A 21,896-nucleotide genomic window follows, 5' to 3' on the forward strand; every position below is an offset into this window, starting at 1 on the left:
GCTTTAAAAAAAGTCATTTGCAAACTTGAGTATCTTAATCAGCATCGGCACAGGACTCTCCATGAGGGATCTTACCACTGACATATCCTGATGCAGTGGTTGTAGCCTGCTGCGTGGACTCTACATTCCCCAAGGAGCACCCCGGTCAGGCAGCACCCAAAGTTAAAATACATGAACATGCTCTGTCATATGTTTGTTTCCCCCCCAAGGGACAATTCCATTAATGTTGCAGGAGAGGACTAATGTTTACTAAGCACCTGTGAGGCGCAGGACACTGTATTTGATGCTTTACACATCTCAGGTCACCTGATGGCCAGAGCCCTGCCAGCAGGGAGCCCCTGGGAGGAGCTAGAGTCTGGAGGGAATTGCTTAAACTTGTGCAGCTCAAGCAGTTCCTGGTGGCAGGTAGTAACACCAGGATAGGAACCCAGCTGAATGCAGTGCTAAAACCTGCTTCTCCTATTGGACCCCAACCAGGACTCAGGTCAGAGCACATCTCCTCCAGGAGTTTCCCTCACCTCTGCGTGGGGCTTCCCCTGCTGGGGCGTTGTCCTCATCCAGAGTGTGCCCACTCCCATGCTAGGGCAGAGCTTCTGCTTGTGTTATGATTATCATCCCCAGCAGGCTAGGAGCCCTCAAGGTCAAGTCTTATTTGTCTTGGCACTTTCAGTATCTAGCATGGAGTTTGGCTGCATGCATGAGGTTGTGTGTATGGGGCGAGGCATAGATGTTTCTTGGCCTGAGGAAGATTCTAGGTCTTTGTGGGAACAGCCCTAGGAAGATACGGACTGAGAGATCCAGTGCTTTGAAACTCACCATCATGCGTTCCTATAGAATAAGTCCTATCCTTCTCTTCTCTTTCAAGGGCGAATGGCCTGTTAGATGACTAAGCATCATTTTGAGCCACTAACCCCCAATAGGAGGTGGCTGGTTACATGGATGGGTCAGCACTACCCAAACAAGCAAACTGACTAGCTGTTGAAATGTGTATGTCATTAGAGTTGCACAGCAATACTGGTTGTCGTTAAAACACACACCAACACAGTCTCCCTGCAGTATGCAGAGGAATCCTGAAAAAATGCAAAGTAGATCATGTCACACCTCTCTTCAAAACCTTCTATTAGCTTAGAATAAAATCACCACACTTAGAATGAAATCCAAAGTCATTTCCTGGATCTCCAAGTCTCCACATGAGCTGAGCCCTCTTTTCCCTCTGCCCACCTTTCTCCCCTTCCTTGCTCCAACCAGCCACAAGGAAGCTGCCAACCTTCTTCCTGCCTCAGGACCTTTGCACTTGCTGTTACTTCCATCTAGAACACCTTTGCCCTACATCCCCACTTGGCTGGCTCCTTCTTGGTGTTCACTTTGAGGCTTGAATGTCCCCTCCTCAAAGAGACTATGCCTCTTTTATCTAATTCTATTTAAATGAGGATGTCACCTCCTATCTCCTTACTCTGTTTAATGGCCTTTATAACCCTTGCCACTGTCTGAAATTATTTTATTTTATTTTATTTGTTTAAATACATTTGTTTATGTGTATATTGCTTGTCTCTCTGACTAGAATAAAATTGCCACGAGGAGAGGAACCTCATCTGCCCCGTTTATTGCTGTGTCCTGCTGCTTATAACACCCACAGTGGCACAGAGAGGACAATCAAGAGACTTGTTCTCTGAGTAGGAAGGCAAGGAGGTGCTTTAGAATGCAGACTTGAGCTGATAGCTGAGGTTCAGATCCTAGTCCTTCCACTTGTTAGTGGATAACATCACACTTTACAGATGAGGAAACTGAGGCACCATGAGGTTTAGTAACCTGCTCCAGGTCACCCAAGGGCACACAAAGCACTCACAAACCCTACCTCCTCAACACAGTGGAAAAGGGTCTCTGTTACTGCTCCAAGCTGCCCTCCAGCCCCCTCTCCTTTAGGCATACTGAACTACCCGCAATCTTCTGGAAGTAGCCCATTCTTTCTTGCCTCTGTGCCTGTGTGCCTGCCCCTCCCTTTGCCTAGAGCACCTTGACTTCCTCTTGTCACCAGGCTGACTCCTACATCCCCAGCAAGACTCAGCTCAGCACCACTTGATTCATGCATGTCCTGACCCCAACAGGTACCCCACTGATAGCAATCTGTCCACCCCATTATTGTACTGAGATACTCCTCCTTTGTCCTTGCCTGCCCCTGTGCCTGGCTGAGCACCCCCTACCCCTCCATCTCCTGCATCTGGCTATGTTTGCCTGCGTCGCTTGCAGCACTTACTACCCTGCACCGTTCTGGCCTCTACTACCAGTCTGTCGGCTCTTTGAGGGCAGGGCCATGTCTGAATGTCCAGGGCCTGTCAGAAAGCAAGCACAGAAGAGGATTTGCTGAAGGAAGAGGAAGTGATAATCAACCCTGCGAGGCAGCAGCCGGGTAGGGACTAGAGTTATATTGCTAGTACCAGTTGCCAGAAAGCTCTCTGATAGTGAGACATGTTGAGCCTTGCAGGGGGAACCACAGAGACCAGGGACCAGGTGGGGCCAGTGGCATCCTCTCCTCCATGGTCGTTGCCTGTGTCCTTCTCTCCTCTCTACTGTCTCGTGGGGCCTGGTGAATCTGGGATTGACTCCTTTGTGACTGGTACCAAGTATCGGGCCCTGTCTGTATCTGGGAAGTTTTGCAGTCACCTGTCAGGCCCCTCCTGGGGTAGAGGGGTTGGGCTGAGCAAGGCTGAGCCTTTCTCTGATCCTGCCCTGGACTGAGGTGGGGCAGAGGGTGCCTGTCTGAGGCTTAGACAGGGTTCTGGGGATGGCTTGTTTCCTCCCAGGATATCTCTGACATTGAGTGGAGGGGCATAGGACTTGGCGTCCTGCAGACCTGGTTCAAGTTCCAGCTTCCTATTCTTGCTGCCACTCTGAGCTGGATGGACGTGACAAAATGGGACATGCAAGAAAGCACCCTCTAATGGCAAAGGTGCTCTGCAGCTCGGGGGGTGGTGGGGTGGTGAGGAAGCAAGCTTGCAGTTGCTCTGGGGCATGCTGATGGCCCTGGGGTTGTGGATGCAGTGTGGGTGGGTGGGGGTAAGACTGGACCTCTAGTCACAGCTCCTGCTTCTCAGATTCCCTCAGATGCTGGAGGGCTGGGAGAGGGGGCCTCATTTGCAAGTGTTTTCCAGGCATAAATGCTGCCCACACTCCTCCACACAGCTCCTCCCAGCCAACCTGTACTGCATTGCCAGAGGAATCTTCCTAAAATACTCCTCACATCATATCACTCCCCTGCTCAGAAACTTCCTGCAGTGACCTCACATTGCCTGGGATGAGCCTGGCTCCTTTGCCAGCACCCCAAGCCCTCCATAGCCCCACATCTCTTGGCTTATGTGCCTAGGGTCCAGTCTAGAGTGTTCCTTTCGTCTGCTTGGTGCCAGCACTTCATTGAGTCATTGCAGTGTCACCCAAAGATAAGAAGTATGCTTCTTATGTTATATATGGTGAAGACGAGGCTCAGAGAGGTTGACTGACTTGCCCAAGGTCACCCAGGTGGGGTCTAGTTGCACCTGGAGATCCCTGGGCTTTGGGGTCCCTGAACTCAGCTAGGCCTGTGGGGTGGAGCTAGCTTGCCACTCTGAGGACCTCCAGCTGTCAGGCAGCAAATCACTCTGGCAGCCCTGGAGGGCTTCAACACAGAAGCAAACTTTTCAGAGGGAGAGGCTGAAGGCCCAACATACAGGCGTGAGGTAGAGGGCATTGAGCAGGCCCGGAGGCAGGGCAGGCTCTTAGAGCCGCAGGTGGAGGGGAATGTGCCAGGCCTGGTGCAAGCCCCAGCTGTGCCACCCACAGGCTGTGAGGGCAGGCCTCTGGCCCTCTGAGTCCCTGAGTGTAGCTGTATGTTTGTGTGAGAATAAAATACGATGGTGGTATACAGCAGGTGTTTAATAAATGCCTGGCATCTAAAAAGTCTTTTTCTTTCTCTTCGAAGCTTGAAGAGTTCTCAGAGATCATTAAATCCACTCTGTTTTCCTTTCGTAGATGAGGGAGCAGAGCCTTAGAGGCAGAGTGCTTGCCCAAGGTCACACAGCTAGAGGGAGGTGGAGAGGCCTGGGGCCTGTGTCTCTGGCTTCCTCATCCTGCCCTCCACATCTTCACCCCGCTGCAGGCCTACTGATCACACGTGCCTTTGAGCTCCTGGGAACCAATGGGCATGGCCAATTGTTGTGTTGTGCTTGTCCTGAGGAGTTGCGGGTGGGGATTCTGGTGTCCCTGCGCCTACCCCCAAGGAGGACTGGCCAGGCGCCAGTCCAGATGTGGGTGGGTATGTGCATGGTCAGTAGTGAATGACTGCAAGCTGAGCCTCAGAATGAGGGAAGGAAAGGGCCATGAAGGTCACGTGGCAGGAGTCATTGTCTCAGGTCTGGCCCCCTGATTTCAAGAGAGGGGTGGGTGGGTGAGGAGCTAGGCCATCCTACCAGTCAGACAGCTGAGGATGAACTCACAGTTCCTGGTACTAGGACCACCATCCTGGGTTCTCTCGCAGTACTGGAGTCCTGAGGTCTCTGGCTCTGGGTGGAAATCGTGCCTCTGCTAGCTGACAATCATGTGGCCTTGGGCACATTACCCATCCATTCATTCCACAAATATCCTCTGGGCTCTTACTCTGTGCCGGAAGGTGTGTCGGGCCCTACGGAGCAGTGTTAATGAGATCCCTGCCTTTAGGAGGCTTGCAGTCTAGAACAAGCTACAGACAATACTTAAGCAAACAAAAAGACAAAATAATTTCAGATGTCAGTAAATATGCCAAAAAAAAATAACACAGGGTGTGGTGTTCAGGGGAGGAGATGTGGGGAGGGGTTACTCTAGAGGGAGCAGCCCTCACAAGGAGGTAGAGTTTGCTAGGAGGTAGAGATGGTGCAATGTGCCAAGGAGAGGGAGAGGCAGGTGCAAAGTCCCTGGGGCAGGAATGAACTTGGTGCTTTGGAGCAGTAGAGAGAAGGTCTATGCAGCTGGAGCTGGGGGAGCGGGGCGGTGGAGGGGGACGTTGGGGAAATGAGCTGGGAGAGGCTAGTGGGGACCAAGTCACCCAGGGCCGAGGTTCCCAGAGCAGACTGTGGATTTTTGTCTGAGAATAGTGGGTCTCTGTAGATTGTAAGCAGTGGAGGAACAGGTTTGATTGCCTTTTAAGAAGACCCCTCTGGCTGCTGTATGGAGGACAGATTAGGGGAGAAGGCTGAAAGCAGGGGATGGGTTAGAAGGCTGCAGCTGCTCCCCACAAGAGGTCATGGTGTGGACCAGACAGTAGAGACACCAAAAACTGTTTGGCCTCCTAACATCTTGGAACTTAAGCTCTGTGTTCTGGAAAAGGGGTCTGCTGTGGACTGTCACATAGGCTAGTTATGAAGATAAAGTGAGAAAACCTATAGGAGCGTGAGCTGCTGACCGCGGCACCTGCAGACATGCCCTGTCATGGGCACTGGGAAGGCCTCCTGGAGGTTCAGGTCTGCCTGGGGCATCCCCATCTGGGAGCCGGTCCTTGTCAGGGGTTGCTCTAGGTAGAGCAGTGACTGGAAGCCCACCAACACGTGTCTCTGGGGTTCTGTTTCTTCCTTCTCTCTTAGGGGCTCCTGATTGAAACATTCTCTCCTAAAGTACAATCCAGCCCCCAAACAGAGGCTTATCTTCCCAGCCCCTGTAGTTGACAAACATTGCATTCGGCGCTCTTTAAATGTCCTATATAATCTGGCCCCTTTTTCAGCCTGCAAAGGTACTTTTCTTCTTCCTCCTTTTTAATTCATTCCTGTTTTTTCTGCTCTGAGGGGTTTTGTTCTGTTTCTGTAGGTATGACAGGTTCATTCCTGCACCAGGACCTTTGCATTTGCTGTGCCTGGGTTGTTCTTTTTCTTTCCCTGGCTGGTGGCTTCATGAGAAATCTGCAAACTGCTCCCTAGACAACTTTGCATATAACCCCACACCCTCCTTTTAACAAGACTCATTGACCTTGTCCCATAGACGAGGAAACCAAGGTCAAGAGAGATGAGTGTGCCTGAGGTCAGGAGCTGGGCAAGGGGCATTTCTAGGGGGCATGCACGTCGTCTGCCCTCAAATCTGGGCACACAGGTAAGGCCTTGGAGTAAAACAGGCACAGTAGACTATGCAGGGTATGGTGAGGAAAGGCCTCAGCAATGGAAGAGGTCTCAGAGGGCCATGGGTTCCCCACAGCTCTCCGCTTCCAGAAAACCCTCCTGGATTTTTTTTGTTTTTTTTCAGCATGTGAGGCAGTTTATTGACATTTGCTTGCCCAGATGACTTTTCCTCACTGTTCTGGGGTTAAAAGAATTGAGGGGAAAGGGGACGTGTACAGATGAAGCCAAAAGGCACACACTGAATACGCCATGATGGGCTGAAAAGAGGTTGCTCTGAGACTGACAAGCCCCCCATTTCAGAGGCTAAGAAAGTTTGAGCCCAAGAACATGCACTCATGTAGCCAAATCCCTTCTGTCAGTCAGAGGAGAACCAGGCAAACCCTGGCCGGCCAGCCTGCCTGCTGGCTCTGCCACCAGGCATCTTCGGACCTGGCTGTCATGCTTGTGAGACCACTGATACCGCAGTAGCCATGGCGTCCTGACCTAAACAAACAGGGAAGGCCTGGCCTGACCCCATCTGTATGGCAGAGACAAAGGTGACTGATGAGCAGATCTGTGGTGCACAAGTGATGGGAGGGGCAGTGTTGTCAGCATGAGATCACGACTCTAAAATGCAATGTAAATCCACAAGGTGTGGGTCTGAAGGTTGGACACAATGATTAAGTATTGAAATGTCACTCGGAGCTGACCCAACTTCTGGACAGACAGACTTCTTGCACAGCCTTTGCACACAGGGTTTAGTCGCTGATTTGCCCAGTCCACATGAGAGGAGCCTGGATGAGAGGAGCAATGTGCATAATTTTGAAGGGTCACTGCTTAGCTTCCATAGAGCACGACCCTGGGCCCCAGAGAGCCAGCCACCTCCTCCCTCATTAACCCCTTGCTGGTGAGGAATAACCCCCTCTCCCCTGAAGGCTTCCTCTGCCCTTTCCGTGACAGATTAGGCGGGGATTGGGGCGTTCCCTTGTTCAGGAGGCCCCTCCACAGGGGAAAACCTGAGTGCCTTCATTGCAAAACGTGAGCAGGAAGGAGGCAGTAAGCATGTGCATGCGCATGTGTATGTGTGTGTGTGTGTATCTGCATGTGTGCACGGGTGGATGTGCACCACCCTCTGTGAGTACGTGCATACAATATGCGCATGTGTGTATGTGGTGGGTGTGTGCCTGTGTGGGTGTGCATGAGTCTGAGCATGTGCATATGTGTGACATGACACGATAGGCACGTGTATGTGGGGGGAGCAGGGGAAACACAATGTGTGCTCCTAGGGGCTACTGTTTCACTGTTTACACCTTGGGGCTTTCTGGCGGATGCATTGAGGAAGGTCAGGCCATCGCAGTGATGCCTCTGAGCTGAGTGTGTTCCCCCAAGGCTCCCCGGGAGGCAGCGATGAGGAGAGAGGCCTGGAGGAGGGTGTGAGCCAGGGCCAGCTCATTGTAGTCTGACCCACTGACCCTGCCTGACTGACTCAGTCTGCCCGTTGGCCACGGGGTGGCTGATGATGTCTGCCCGGCTCACTGACCCTCCCAGGCACAGGCTGGCTGACCCCGTGAGGCTGAGTGACTCATCTCTCTCAGCAGCCCATTCTCTGGAAAACCTGCCTAAATCCTAGCTCAGCCTGTGGGCTATTAGCTATTTGGAGCCATGACTCTTGATTCTCTGGATGCAGTGAGAAGCATCTTTAGGCCTTCAGACTCACTGCTTTCCCAGAGCCTCTGGCCCTTCTCTCTGGGGCCTCTGGTCTTACTTTCTCAGTCCATCTGCAAAACGGTTGTCACCAGGCAGACGCATGTTGAGAGTTTAAGGAGGGTAGGGCTAGCAGATGCTCAGGCTCTGGAAGGGCTGCTTCAATACCCAGAGGCGCAAGCCTGGGCCGTGGCCACTACAGAGCTATCTTGCAGTTGAAAGAGGGCATGCAGGGCCACTGAGGCCGGTCAGGGCCAGAGGAGGAGGGGGTGCTGGGGAACACTGACCCCAAGGCCATCCTTCCCAGGCGCTGAGAGTCTAAAGAGAGGTCAGTTGGGGGGCGGGGAGGGGATACAGCGTGGCTTTCAATGAACTTGGGGAGGACCACAGTCAGGTTGGTGGGGGGGGGGGGTTGTTGCAGCGGCTGAGAGGGGGACATGGGGAAGGCATATGGAGTTTGGAGCCACACTTGATGCTCATCTCTGTGACCTTGAACAGGTCACAGCCCTTCTCTTAGCTTCCTTTTCTGTAAGATGAGATAGTACTAAGTTCTTGGCTGTGTTATGGGGAGCAGATTCATCAGATAGGGACGGGTAAAGGGTCTGGCACATAGTGGGTGTTCAGTAAGTGTCAACACTGGGAGTGACTGAGGAAGCGATTATGAAAGGCGCGCTAAGGGACCTTCTGTTCTGGATGGACATGCGGCCCAATGGGCCCATCCCGCAAGGCCAGCTCCAACCCCCCCGCCCGGATGGCCTGCTCTGCCTCTTTGTCCCCTGGGCTCCCGCAGGGTCTGTGTCCCCCTCTTTCACAGCCTTATCTGCTGGACAATCTATCTGTCCCTATCTCTGTCTTTGCCATAATTCTCAGAGTTTCTGGAAGGGAGGGACCTTGGGAGGAATGCTTATGGCTGATTAAATGGATCAGTCTGTCTGTCTGCTGCACTGACAGTTCCATGAGCAGTGGAAGGGCAAGGTCAAGGGGAAGATACTTAATGTTTATTCCTCTCTTACTAGATGTTCTACATACTTTATCTCATGTCTCACTACAACCTTGCAAGGTAGGTATCATACCCCCATTTTGCTGATGAGAAAATGGAGGCTCAGAGAGAAGAGAGACTGGTTCCCGCTCACTCACAGCTGGGCAGTCTGTGTTTCTAGTCACTGTTCCATTCTGGTCTGAGGCAAGGAAGGGAAACCGCCGCCCTGGCCCCCATGCCTGAGCACCAAAGGGCCCCCACGTGTCTGAGAGCCACTTCAGAGGACTCCTCTGCAGCTGAGGTGCCTGTGTGTCTCTACGGTGTGGGACCTTGATCCTCTGGAGCCTGTAGGGAGGAGGAGGCTTAGAGGCTCTTGAATCTCCGGATCAGAAATTGGATTTTCATCAGTAGCAGGAGCCTGGGCCTGAGGAGCCTGTGGCTCGAAGCAGGACACAGCAGCTCTATGTTCGGGTCCTCCCCACCAGTAGGCTCAGCTTGTGTGTTCCCCGTGCATCTCCCGTGTGCAGGTGCCATCTCTATGGGTGTAACTGCTCCCTGGGTGGGCTTCTGTGTGTCACTGTGTGTGCACCTGTTGGGGGTTTGCATGAAGTGCGTACCTGTGCAGGCATGAGTTCTGGCTGTGCATCTGAATGTTTGTATCCATGTACAACTTTGCAATTTAGGGTGTGTGTGTGTGTCTGTGTCTGTGTCGGGGGCTGGGATGGAAGGTGAGAGCTGCCAAAGGGGACATATGGGGACAGGGGCCTCCAGCAGCCACTGAGCCTCACCGTCCCCCTCGAGATCTCTGCTTCTAGAATCATTCATGTAATGAAATTCAATGCTTTCCTTGTCTCTACCTTAAAACATTTCTGGCACAGACTTTGTAGTTAGAGAGTTCTAGCTCAAATCCTAGCTCCACCATCTGCTGTGCGGGAGGCTGGTGAGTTACCCACTTTCCCAGGCCCCGGGTTCCTCTGTCAGACGATTGTAATGACCGGAGATGACACCTGTGTGCCCAGTGCACAGGAGGTTCTTCGAGGTGACCATGCTATAGAAAGACGTCTTGTCAAACCATGTGTGTAAGCAGGGGATAGCTCCTTGACATCATTGCAAGACTATCTCTTTCCTTTCTGGCCATGTGTATCCTTTTCTCTGGCACCAAGTAATGCAGAAGAGGCGAGATCCTCTCGGACCTGCTGCATGACTCAGAATAACTGCACACCTTGGCATTGGGACAGCGTGGCTTGTGTGGGCTTTCTAGACTTTGCCTTGAGATGAATTGTGCTGATTTTTCACCCTCTGTGGAAGGCTAGACATTAAGCTCTTAAACTAAAAAGGGAGGCACTCCTATTTTAAAATGAATGGAATGCACGGAATTTTTGAAGCTGTAGGCTTTATAAAGTAAGGCGTGAGTTTGTTTTGCAGATCTTACGGTCTTTTAGGCAGGGTCCGCCTGGTGGTGAAATTGGACATTGCAACCCAGCTCTATTGTTGAATACCTGGGAAATGATTCAGATTAAAAAATGCTCGAGTGCCTCCACCTAGTCAAGAGCTGCCCTTAGTTTGTCACTTGTGTGGTCTCACTTCCTCTGGTCAGACAGCAGCCCCATTTTACAGGCCAGGTGTCCAGCCTGCTCAGGGTCACTTGCCATTAAGCAAGAGAGTCAGATTTGAGTCTTGGCCTTCTGACCTCAGGTCACCTCCACCAAGACAGCTATTTTTCCACCTCTTTTAAAGAAACAGAACGTAAGAAGTTTGGAATGAAGCTGTGCTGGCTAGGGTAGGGGTGTCTGGAGACCTCTGCATGGGTCCCTCTCATCCCTGAGGTGGCCCCCAGAGGCTTTCCGGCATCCTGCTGGGAAACCCACGCTGGGGGAGGGGGGGAGCAGCCTCGCCTCCCTCCACTTTGGAAACGTATCTCTGATTTCTAGATGAACATTGCAAGAAAGATAAGAGTCACTTTATTACCCAGAAGTACTTTTGAGGGGTATTGTGATTTAAAAAATATGGTTACAAATTGTTTGCCAACAACCTCATGATCACTGGCTATAGTGATCTTGTTTGATCTGTCTCCCCAACTAGACTGTGGGCGATGAGGGAGCAGGAACCTTGGCTGTCATATTCAGTGTGGGTTCTCAAGGCCTGGCCCAGCAGAAGGCACAAGGTGAGTGACTGACTGGAACAAAAGGGAACATCATTCCCATTTTACAGATAAGGAAACCAAGACTCACGGACGTAAGGCTGAGCTCGATTAAGCTGCTAATAGGCAGCCAAGCCACAATTTGGACCAGCTTCTGGCTTTATTGTTAGCTGTGGAGCAGCAGTGAGTTGGATGGATTTATCCACCCACCCCTATCCTGCGGAGTAGAGATGGAGACCAGACTTTTGCCCCATAAGCCCCGAATCTACTCTCCAGTCTCCCAGTCCAGGTGCCCTATGGTCTGTCTGTAGAATGGGGACACAAAGACAGGATCTCTCTGGGTCCTGGAGAGAATTAATCAGCAATTTAGTGTGCAAAACACTTTCCAGACCAGTGTTAAGTATGATTAGTATTTAATTTAGTTTCATCTCCCCCTGCATCCCAACAAAAGGGAACAGATGGCCCTGGCTCCAGGTGGAGAAAGGGAGGGCGGGGCCACCCAACACCAGCAGGAGGTTTTCAGCGCTCTGGCTTCCAATTAGCCCCTGCCTGATGCAGGAGTCCAGGGCCATGGCTGTGTGGCTGTGGAGAGGTCTTTATCCTAAAAGCCAGGTGAAGGGCAGGGGAAAACACAGCTTGGGGGCTGAATTCCCCTTCCTAGCTGCGTGACCTTGAGCAGGTCATGGCTCCCCTCGAAGTGTCAGATCCAGGATATCTGTCCTGCGGGGATGGAGTGGGTACACGAGACCCGACTGAGAAGGCACTGGCCCTGGCCATGGTCAGTGCCCAATAAACACAAATCCCTTCTCCCTGACTCCTTTAGGACACCCAAGCATGGGTTTGGTTTACTCTGGGGAGGCTTTCATAGAGTTGAAAACACATGGGAGGTGGAATCTTGCAGATCTGAACACAAGCCAGTGGCTCCAACTCTTGTGTGATCTCCTTCATTCTTCACGTTTCTTATCTGCAAAATGGGCATGACTGTGGCTCCTGCTCTGCCGCCTTGCGGAGTGGACATTAGCTGAGACGATGGCTTTGGAAACTGTAGAGGGAGATACACATGGGAATGACTGCTTCTGTTTCCTTGCTTTTTCTGCCCCACAGTCTGTCTTTTGGGCTGTGGACTGGAGGGGGGGGATAGTTTGAAGGCGGTAGGATGCTGGGACGAAATCCATATGTAACCCGGCCTGGCTGGGAATGTATCACCGTTCTGGGCTCTATCCATGCCTCTCCTCCTGCCCCCATTCAGTTAGGGGACCAGGACCCAGAACACAAATGTTCAAAAGCAGGCTCTGGATTCTAAGAAACAGAGGGGCTACCCTGAGCAGGAAAGAGCAGTGCAGCCAACAAGGCAGTACCACTCAAGCTCACCATGGTGCTGGGTTTAAAAGGCTTCACATGCTCAAAATACTGGGAGACCAGAGGGACCAATGGGGCAGAAGGTGATGTGCAGAGGATGAGCTTTGGAGTCAGGCTGACCTGGGCTCAGATCTGGAATCTGCCCCTTTTTATCTCTGGGACCCTGAGGGCTTTACCTCTCTAAGCCTCAGTTTTCTGTTCTGTAAAATGGGAATAATAACACCCTTTTAGAAGAGCCATAGCAAGGATCAAATAAGAGACAATATGAAACCCAAAGCCATAATGTTTCCTGGGATGGCTCTGAACTTTCTCAAAAGAGAGTAGAAAGGGAAACAACTACCAATTCGGGGGATCATCTATACCTCTCATTATCTTTACCTCCCATTTTGTTTTCCTTTGTCTGGCAACAGCTCCTTGTTCTGTTATTTGGGGAACTACTGGAGTTCTGCTGCCATCAGATCACCTCACTTCTCTAGTTTAGGGAGGTCATGTGACCTAAACCAAACCAATCAGAATGAAACCTAGGACCTTTGTGGGTGCTCCCGGGAGAGAAGTCCTGCTTTTCCTGTTACTTGGGACAGTTGGACAAACAACTGGTGCTAATGGCAACATCTTGCCACCCTGGGGGGCAGGGAGAGCCTGCCTGAGAATGGGATGACCCGGAGGAGGGCAGGGCTGAGAGAGAGAGGGAGAGAACTAGCTTCCTGATGACCTTACGAAGAACCAGGACCCAGCTGTGCATGCGCTTTCAGCAGTGTGAGCCACTACTTTACCTTTTCATTTTTACCTAAGAGCAGTTTGAGCTTTTAAAAACTAAAAACCACTGGCGACTTTTTTTTTAAAACTAACTCACCTATAATAAATAATGTGATTCTGACAGAACCTTTGATTTTGACAATGGGAATATTGCAGACTTGAGCATCTGGGAATAAGATGAAGATATTTATTTAGGTTTAATTTGCTAATATTTTGTGAAAATGTCTGTGTTTGTGTTCATGAGGCATAATGGTCTTGTGATGCTTTGTCTGGTTTGGGGATCAAGCTAATGCTGGCCTTGTGAAATGACGGGAAGGTTCCTTCCTGTTTTCTGAAAGATTTTGTGCAGTTTGTATTATTTGTTCCTTAAATGTTTGGTGGGATTCACCAGAAAAGCATGAGGCAGATTTGTGATGCCATAAATTCCCTTAAAAAAAAAAAAAAAAAAAAAAAAAAAAAACGAGGAGCTGTTTTGTTCACGATTTCTGTCTTATGTGTTGACTGGACTATTTCCCAACATTTTGTGACCTAAATTCTTGTTTTGAGCTACTCCAGCCTCTGATAACTCTGATCTAAATTTATGTGTCCAGTTTTGTGGTTTTTACTTTAAAAAAAATCAACAAATTGTTTGTGATCTTTTTAAAAATTTGATATAATACAGTTAATATTTATTTAATCTTAAAGTTGCTGTGCCCTGTTTAATTTTCAGCTTCATCTCTCAGATTGACCCGTCGATCTCACCTCCCATGCTTGTCCATGCTTTCGCTCTATCTTGAGCTCTCTTTCTTGACCCTGCCCTGGTTTACTCCATTGGGATACCACTTCTACTAAACTTTTCTGGCTTCCCAGTCTGGGCTAGGTGACTTCCCTGGCTCTTCTTACTCTCTGGGCTCTCTTCCTCCACTGCCCCCCGCCCCCCACCGCCCCCAAGCTGGAGTCATCTTATATTAAACTCATCATCTGTGGTCTGTGTTTGTCTCTGTCCCAGACTGTGAAGTTCTAGATGGCAGACCCTACATCTACTCCATTCATTGTTAGATTTCAGCTCTGAGCACAGAGCCTGGCACATGGGCCCTTGACAGACCCTCAATGAGTGAATGAACATTTATTGCTATTCATGCCCACAGCCATAGCAACAGTAACCACCTATGTGTACACACCTCTGAATAGTTTACAGGAGCTCTCATGGGCTTATTCTCATTTGAATCCTCACAGTAATTCTGTGTGGTCGGTGTCACTGTTTGCATGCACACTGAAGCCCATAGGAGAATAGTGACTTGCCGAGCTATGGAAACTGCAGGGCTGGCATGCAGAGGCAGGTCTTCCTGACTCCAAATCCAACCACTCCCCTCCAGCTCAGTTACATGCCAGGATGCTATTTGGAAAGTGTTTTAGGATTCACCCCTAGGTGAAATCTGGTGCTGAAACTGTACTCCAGGGAGGAGTGTTGGGCCACGATGGGGGCTGGAGACAAGGGCCCTACAGATGCCCGGGCTTCCAGGTGAGATGGGTCCACAGCTTACTGGGAAAGGAGACAAGAGACAGGGAAACTGGAGTTTCAGCAGCAGAAGGCAGGCAGTAGCACAGCGCAAGGTCTGTGGAGGGGAGTTTCCAAAGCAGGGCTAGACCATGGCAGGCAGAGGTGGAGAGAGGCCCCTCCAGTCTGGGGACCAACTGACTTTGGATGTGGATTCAGCTATCACCTCTCCAGCCTCCCAACCCCACCCCAAATCCTTGTTGCCAAACCTTTCCTGACCTCACTGATCTAATGGATGTGTTAAACCAAGGCTTCTAAAACCCACAGAATGAGATTTGGGCTTTGGGCTCAGGGCTTTGTTCTATTGCTTTCCATTCCTTCCTCTTTCCATTTGCCTGCCTAACTCCGACTTATTCTCAGGTCTCAGCTTAGATGTCCCCTTCCCCAATTCTATGTTGGGAAAGGAGTCCTACCATTCCCTAGAGGCTTACTGTGTGTTCATATTTCTTGACTCTGACCCTGAGAGCAAGGACTGTTTTACTCATCTCTACATCTGTAGTAGGCAGTGCTTTTCGTCTGTAAACTGGATGTGGCGATTCCTAATCACAGGGTGGATTATGAAGATTCAGTCGCAAGTGAGATTTCAAACACCTCAAAAATGTCATAACTGACATGCAATGGAGCCTAGTCATTTTTTCTTAGCTAATGTCAAGGAAGGCTTCCTCTGGAGCAAGCAGAGTGCTAAAGGGTTCATGTGTGTGACCTCGTTGGATCCTCTTAGTACATGCTTCCTTCTGTTGGTCCGAGCAGCAGAGTTCTGGGCAGAGAGGCTTACCTGGAAGGTGTGGAAGACTGAGGGGGTCAAGCCATGTCCCCTTTATCCCCCCCCTACACACCTGACTCGACTCTGAATAAGTTAGCTCATCTCTCTGAGTTTCAGCTTTCTTTTCTGAAAATGGGGCCATGAAGACATACCTTTCTGTATTGTGAAGACTCCTGCCTGCAGAGCAAGGCACTTAAGAGCTTCCTCCTCCTTTCCCACAGTCTTCTTGTCCCTTGCTGCACTGGGCACAGGGCAAGGCACACAGAACATAAGGCTCCATGGGTGGTTGACTCTCACCCACTACCCTCTCCTGCCCTCAGATGGAGTCTATGCCTGATTGCCATCTGTACCTCCTGTACCACTTTTGGGGCCAGGTACCATTTTGGTCTCCAGGACACATTTACTGAAGGAATGAATAAATTCCAGATGGTGGAAAGAACAGGAGCACAGACTACAGATATGAAAGGCAGACAAAGCAGAATATTATGGGAAGACCAGGGAGGAGTTGGATTTCTCTAGAACAAAGTATCAGGAAGTGGTTAAGATACCTCTGATTAAGCTGTGCCCCAGCTTGAAATTCATCTGACATACTTACTTATCTCTTAAATCTGAATTCAAATATCACCTTCTCACTAGCTTTGTTCAACCCTCTGGGTAGAATCAAGTGCCCTTCAAGATTCTGTTCATGCCTCCTTTGTACACTTTTAATCCTATGTCATAGATTTTTGGTTTGCCTGACTGACCCCCTGCCAGACTGTGGGTTCCCTGAGCGCAGGGACTATGTCTGGCCTCTCTTGGGATCTCCATGGCTCGGGGATTCTGGAACTAGAAGGCTCAGGTCATGCTATGTCCCCACAGCAAGGGTGTGTTGAACTAGTGAATGTTCCACTCAGAGCCCAGAACAAATGCACTTGTGTCTGGATACTTGCTCCTTCTCAGCAGCCAGCCAATTCAAAGGCCAATGGAGATGACGGACCCAGTTGATCTGACTTGCATGGTGGCAGGGAGGCTATAACTGCTGACCTTGGAAGCAGAGCTTGTGTGGGGTGACTGGGTAGGTGGGCTCTAAGAGTCAAGAAGTACACTGGGCTCCAGTTCTCTCTGCCACTGCCTGACCTGGGCTAAGTCCCTTCACCTCTCTGAGCTTTGACTTCTCTGTGACTCGAGGACTGGAGAGAGGAGAGAATGTCCTGTAGAGATAGCTGGTGCTCCTCTCACTTCTAAAGTTTTATTCATTTATTTCCTGGGTTCTTAGAGACTGAGAGACACACGTCAACTCTCTTGTGTACACACACCCACACACAGGAACACACACAGCCTGCCCAGGTACACATACACACAGATTCATAACAACATACTGACTTTTAGAGACACAGAGACACACATGTGCCTAAATGTCACACTTGCACAGGATATGGAGACACTTGGCCTCCTGTGTACACATATCCCTGCAGATACAAAAGACTTGATTTTTCAATCCTCACACAGTCTCATTGATACCAGCAGGTATGTGAGCACAAGCACACACATTCCCTTTGGGGATCTAAGCTGCTGCAGTGGGGGATTTGAAGCAGACCTGCATCTCTGCTCTGGCAGGTGGCATGTCTCTCTGGCCTCTCTCTCAGGCTTGGGCTGGGCAGAGTAGCTGCTTGGCTTCTTGGCTGAGAGGTGAGCAGAGTGAACCCCACCCATGGTCTGCAGGGGTGAGGATTGGGCTGGGGACTCATCTTCCAGGTTACTGCCTGTAGATGCTGCTTTTAAAAATAGCTTCCTACTGCTCCCAGGAAAGCTCTTGGGGAATGAGGACTCCAGAGATTGGATTTTACTTGTTCCTTGCCTACCCATGGAGCTGTGTGCAATGCTCCCCTCAAGAGACCACCAGCGCTGCCCTGACTCCCTGGTTGTGTCATGTTACCTGTGGCTAGGAGGAAGATACCTAAGGTGGCTGAATGCTTGAGGTGGGTGGCAGGCAGGGGTGGCTTCATGGCTGAACCTTCCCCTCCCAGAGGACAGCTGCTGGCTCTGCCCTACTGGGTGGAAGCATTATGCACCTCCTGGAGGCAGCGTGACCTACTTAGTGGTTTATACGTGGGCTGTGCCACTCCCTGGCTTTGTAACCTGGGACAAGTTGCTTAATGTCTCTGAGCATCAGTGTTTTTGATTGAAAAATGGGGCTAATCACCTCTCCCTCTTGAGTTGTGAAAGTTAAGCCACAGAAGGTAGGTGCAGACATCTCTCTCCTCTACTCCCCAAGCCCTCACTGCCCTCCAAATAAGGAGAGGCCTGGTTCATGTAGGCATCCCCAGGCCTGCCGTGCCTTACCGTCTTTCTTTTTGGCCTCCTCTGCCTACAGTGCCTCTCTTCTGGATAACCAGGAATCATGTATTTCTGCATTCAGAACCCCAGAGAGCAGTGCAGGAAGCAGCCGTGTGTGTGTGTGTGTGTGTGTGTGTGTGTGTGTGTGTGTGTTGGAAGGGAGGTCCTGGGGACCACCAGGCTAGTGGTGTACAGAAGTACTAGCTTAGCAGTTTTGATGGTGCAGAAATCAGGCTTCAGGACAGGTCTGGGATGGGGGAGCTGGCAGCTGATGAGACGCAGGGCTGAACCTTACATCTGTGAAGCCTGTGGTCTTGGGCCCTAGGCAGGAGTTTGGGGCAGTTATCCTCACATACACACAGATTCATATCAACGTACTGACTTTGAAGAGTGAAGAGTCTGGGCCTCATCTCTGGCTCTGTGACTTTCTGACTGTGTAGCCTTGGGCATGAGATGCAGCCTCTCGTTTCTTCAACTGGAACTCTGTTGCTCATGTCTCAGGGAGGATAGGTGGTGGAAGATGCTTTGTCAGCCTGTGTATGGCCGGAAAGCACCCACCCCAGCCAGATGAAACCTGGAGGTAGTATGGTCTCTCCAAAAGCCCCAGGAGAGTTCAGAGGGCAGGTGGAGCTCCAGGCCCACCTAATTCTCTTTGTCCTTTGACAAACACTGACAGAGGGACTTAAGGGTGTGGTTGGGCTCTGGCCAACTGTCCTGGCAAAAGGGCACCTTCCTAGAAGGAGTAGATGCCTCTTTCTAGAGAGTAGGTTTCTGAGCATTGTGGGGAGGGTCCATGGTGTGGGCAGGTGGGCCTGGTCCAATGCCCTCTTTGCTGTTTGTTTGCGGGCTGGCCTCAGGCCATCACCAGCCTGACAAGCTTCAGATCCCTGACAAGCTGGAATGATAATGCCTCCTTTGCAGGGCTGCTGTAAAAATCAAATGAGAGAGGTCTTAAGGCCACTCATGAAAAGACCTGTGGGAAGCAAACTTTCTACCTTCTTGATGTTGGTATCTGCATCTGCCTTTGTGTGCCCTTTGCCTGACCCCACGAGGTGAGGCCAGTCCCCAAGATCATCTGTGGACTGCGGGCCAATCACGGGGCCAGGAGATGGTGCAGTGCAAGGACCCAATCAGGTGTGTGTGGGTGCATCTTGTCTCAGTGGCTGGTTTCTTTCCCTAGAACTCACTGTCTCCACCTGTCAGATGGGGGAGGCATCCCATGGGTATGAATCACAGTGTCTCTAGGAACAGAAGGTGCCTCACACCTCAGGGCTTGCTGGGCTGCTTTACTTAGGCTTGGGAGCTTCGAAATGTGCATGGGACAGAAACCATCTGAGTGTGCAGAGGCAGGCATGAAACCTGAGGAGAAGCATTTAGAACAGGCGGGAGCTATGGGGTTATCTAGGTCACTGAGGCTCAGAGAGGGACAGGGCTTACCAAAGCAATACAGTGACTGGTTCACACAACAAGATAGTGACTGAGCCAGAACTACAACCTATAGTTCAGGTATCTCTTGGATGGAGGAGACTGAAATCCTTTGGTCCGGGGCATCTGCATGGCTCAGTGGTTGAGCATCTGCCTTTGGTTCAGGTCGTGATCCCAGGGTCCTGAGATCCAGTCCCATATTGGGCTCCCTGCATGGAGCCTGCTTCTCCCTCTGCCTGTGTTTCTGCCTCTTTCTCAGTGTCTCTCATGAATAAATAAATAAAGTCCTAAAAAAAAATCATTTGGTCCGACCTCCCACCCAAGAGTGCCTGTTTACACACCTGCGGGACAAGGAGCTCACCACCTTATGTGGCAGCTTCTTAATTTGTAATAGCTCTGAATATTTCTCTTTCACCTTGAACTGAAAATCTGTTCCCAGTCACTCCAGCCTCAGCCCTCAGGATCAATATGCATTGCTTCCACAGGTAGATAGTCATCAACAGAGATCACGTGTCCCGAGTCTTCTATTGTCAGGACTCCCAATTTTGCAGCTCCCTATGCAAACAGAACAGATTCCAGACCCTCACCCTCTTGGTTGGTGAAAGGATCATCACACCTTCTCAGAATTCAGATCCAGATTTCCAAAGAATAAATGATGAAAACACCATAGGCCGCCTCATTGACGATGTTCAATACTGCAATAACAATTAGGAAATTTTACTAGTGAAGAAAAAATTGACTCAGAGGTAAAGAGGATTTTTAAAGGCCTTTTCAATTTGTGATTTTCATGTGGGGCAGTTAATCTAAAAGCAAATAAAAGCATCTGAATGCCAGAAAAAAAATATGCGGTGAAATGTATTTTTTTTGGAGAGTAAGTCTGACTCTACTATTTTATTATAGAATTATACCTAAAATAGATTCTACTGACTGTGAACCCCTTGTGGGAGAGTCTGGATCTTTCTGTCACCCACAGCAGCTAGAGCTGGCCAGGACACACAGGAGGCGAATGAGTATACAAATGGATAGATAGGTTCAGTTGATGGTTATTTGAATGTATAAAAGGTCAGGTGCATGTCCCTGCTTCATTCATCTCCTCCTGGACCTTAGAGGTGTGTTGAGCAGTCCTGGGTTTAAGACCATGACAGGGATGCCTAACGGAAGGAATGGCAACCACTCTGGACAGCCCCAGGCTACTGTGGAAAGGAGGTCATAGGCTAACTGGTGGTTTTGCATTCCAAACATCCATTTCCCTTTCTTTTATTTTCTTTTTAATTTTTTAAAAAAGATTTTATTTGTTTATTCATGAGGGAGGGAGAGAGAGAGAAAGAGAGAGAGAGAGAGAGAGAGAGATAGGCAGAGACACAGGCAGAGGGAGAAGCAGGCTCCATGCAGGGAGCCCGGACGTAGGACTGCACGTGGGACTCCATCCCGGGTCTCCTGGATCAGGCCCTGGGCTGAAGGCGGTGCTAAACCTCTGAGCCCCCCGGGCTGCCCTCCCTTTCTTTTAATAATGGCATCAATTTCCTTTGGAACTGCTCCTCCCCCAGTCTCTCTCCATGTGGTTTTAGGTAGTACTGAACCCCCAACCTGGGGCTCCAATAGAGGGCATGTGACAGGGGTTTTATCTTTCAGTGCTATCCATTCCTCTGGCTACAGTGATTGGCTCAAGGATGGGCATGTGACCCAAGAGAGGCCAATGAGACTCTTTCTGGAATTTATGCTAGAGCTGTGGGGAAGAGTTCTTGTGTGGCAGGTTGCTAAGCTAAGGGGATCTAAGTCTGGAGCCTAGGGGCCACAGTGAGAAGAGAACTTGCCTGAACATGAAACTAACACTGGAAAGCAAAGCTAAGACATGGAGAGAAACAGCTCTGCTCTCATCATTTGAGCTGTGGTGGAAACCAATCATCTTTGAGCCGCTCATCATGTATATCAATAAATTGTCCCTTTTGCTCCAGACCCTTTGAGTCAAGTTTCTTTCACTTGCAACTGCAAGTATATTGACCGGTAGGAGAGTGCAAGAGGCAAAGTTTCTCTTCGGGTTTTGAGAGAGAGAGCGAGCTATCAGGAAGCCCTCCCTCTCTGAGCTTCCCTGGGAACCTGGGTGGGGATGCACACCAGTGCCTTCTCTCTTCCCACCTACATGGAGTAGAGGGACTGGTAGGGCCCAAAAAGCAGGGTGGCATCCTGGGAGAGTCCTTCCTGTCTCTCATCCACACATCCAATCAGCCACCAAATCCAATCCATTCACCTTCCTTAAAATGCTATCACAGGGCCCCATCTTTCTGTCTGTCCCACTATTGGAAATGGCTTTTTCTCAGTGGGTTCAGCATAAGAGTCCAGTCCATCTTCTGTGAAGCTTCCTCATGCCTCTCTCCCTATTCAAGTCAGACCCAGCCACCCCTGCGTCCTCTCAGCACCTTGCACATCCTTCCATCACCATCTTCAAATTGCCCAGTGGTCCTAGGCTGTCTTTGTGTCCATTTCTACCCTCGGCTCTGGGAGCTCCTTGAGGGCGGAGCCCTGCCCCATTCATTCCAGCGCCTGGCGCAGGGAGCACAGACCTCTGATACATCATGCATCATGTCCAGGGAGTTGCTTAGTGCTACCACCCCACTTGCCATGTGTTTTTGTGCTTACTCATTTAAAACCACTTCCAGGGGAGAGAGGGACCAGAGAGTCAGTTATTCATCCTCCACCTCGTCCAGGGGAGCAACTGCAACAAGTCCAGGAGGTCACCCCCACTAGCTGCTGGGAGCTGAGATTTCTACTCCACTTTCATAGGCTGCTTTGAGGAAATCAATGGGCTTTTCAGGAGGATGGTGGGAATT

General features: G+C 50.4%; 1 protein-coding gene and 1 pseudogene across 3 annotated transcripts in view; one reads left to right on the top strand and one right to left on the bottom strand.

The window, feature by feature from the left end:
• Window positions 1–21,896, bottom strand: part of CPLX2 (complexin 2) — an 84,244-nt gene that overhangs the window by 34,449 nt on the left and 27,899 nt on the right. The gene's annotated exons all lie outside the window — the stretch shown is intronic.
• LOC140632229 (small ribosomal subunit protein uS17-like) overlaps window positions 1–21,896 on the top strand; it is a 75,974-nt pseudogene that overhangs the window by 689 nt on the left and 53,389 nt on the right.

Source organism: Canis lupus, chromosome 4, assembly GCF_048164855.1.
Source record: "Canis lupus baileyi chromosome 4, mCanLup2.hap1, whole genome shotgun sequence".
NCBI classification, from domain to species: domain Eukaryota; kingdom Metazoa; phylum Chordata; class Mammalia; order Carnivora; family Canidae; genus Canis; species Canis lupus.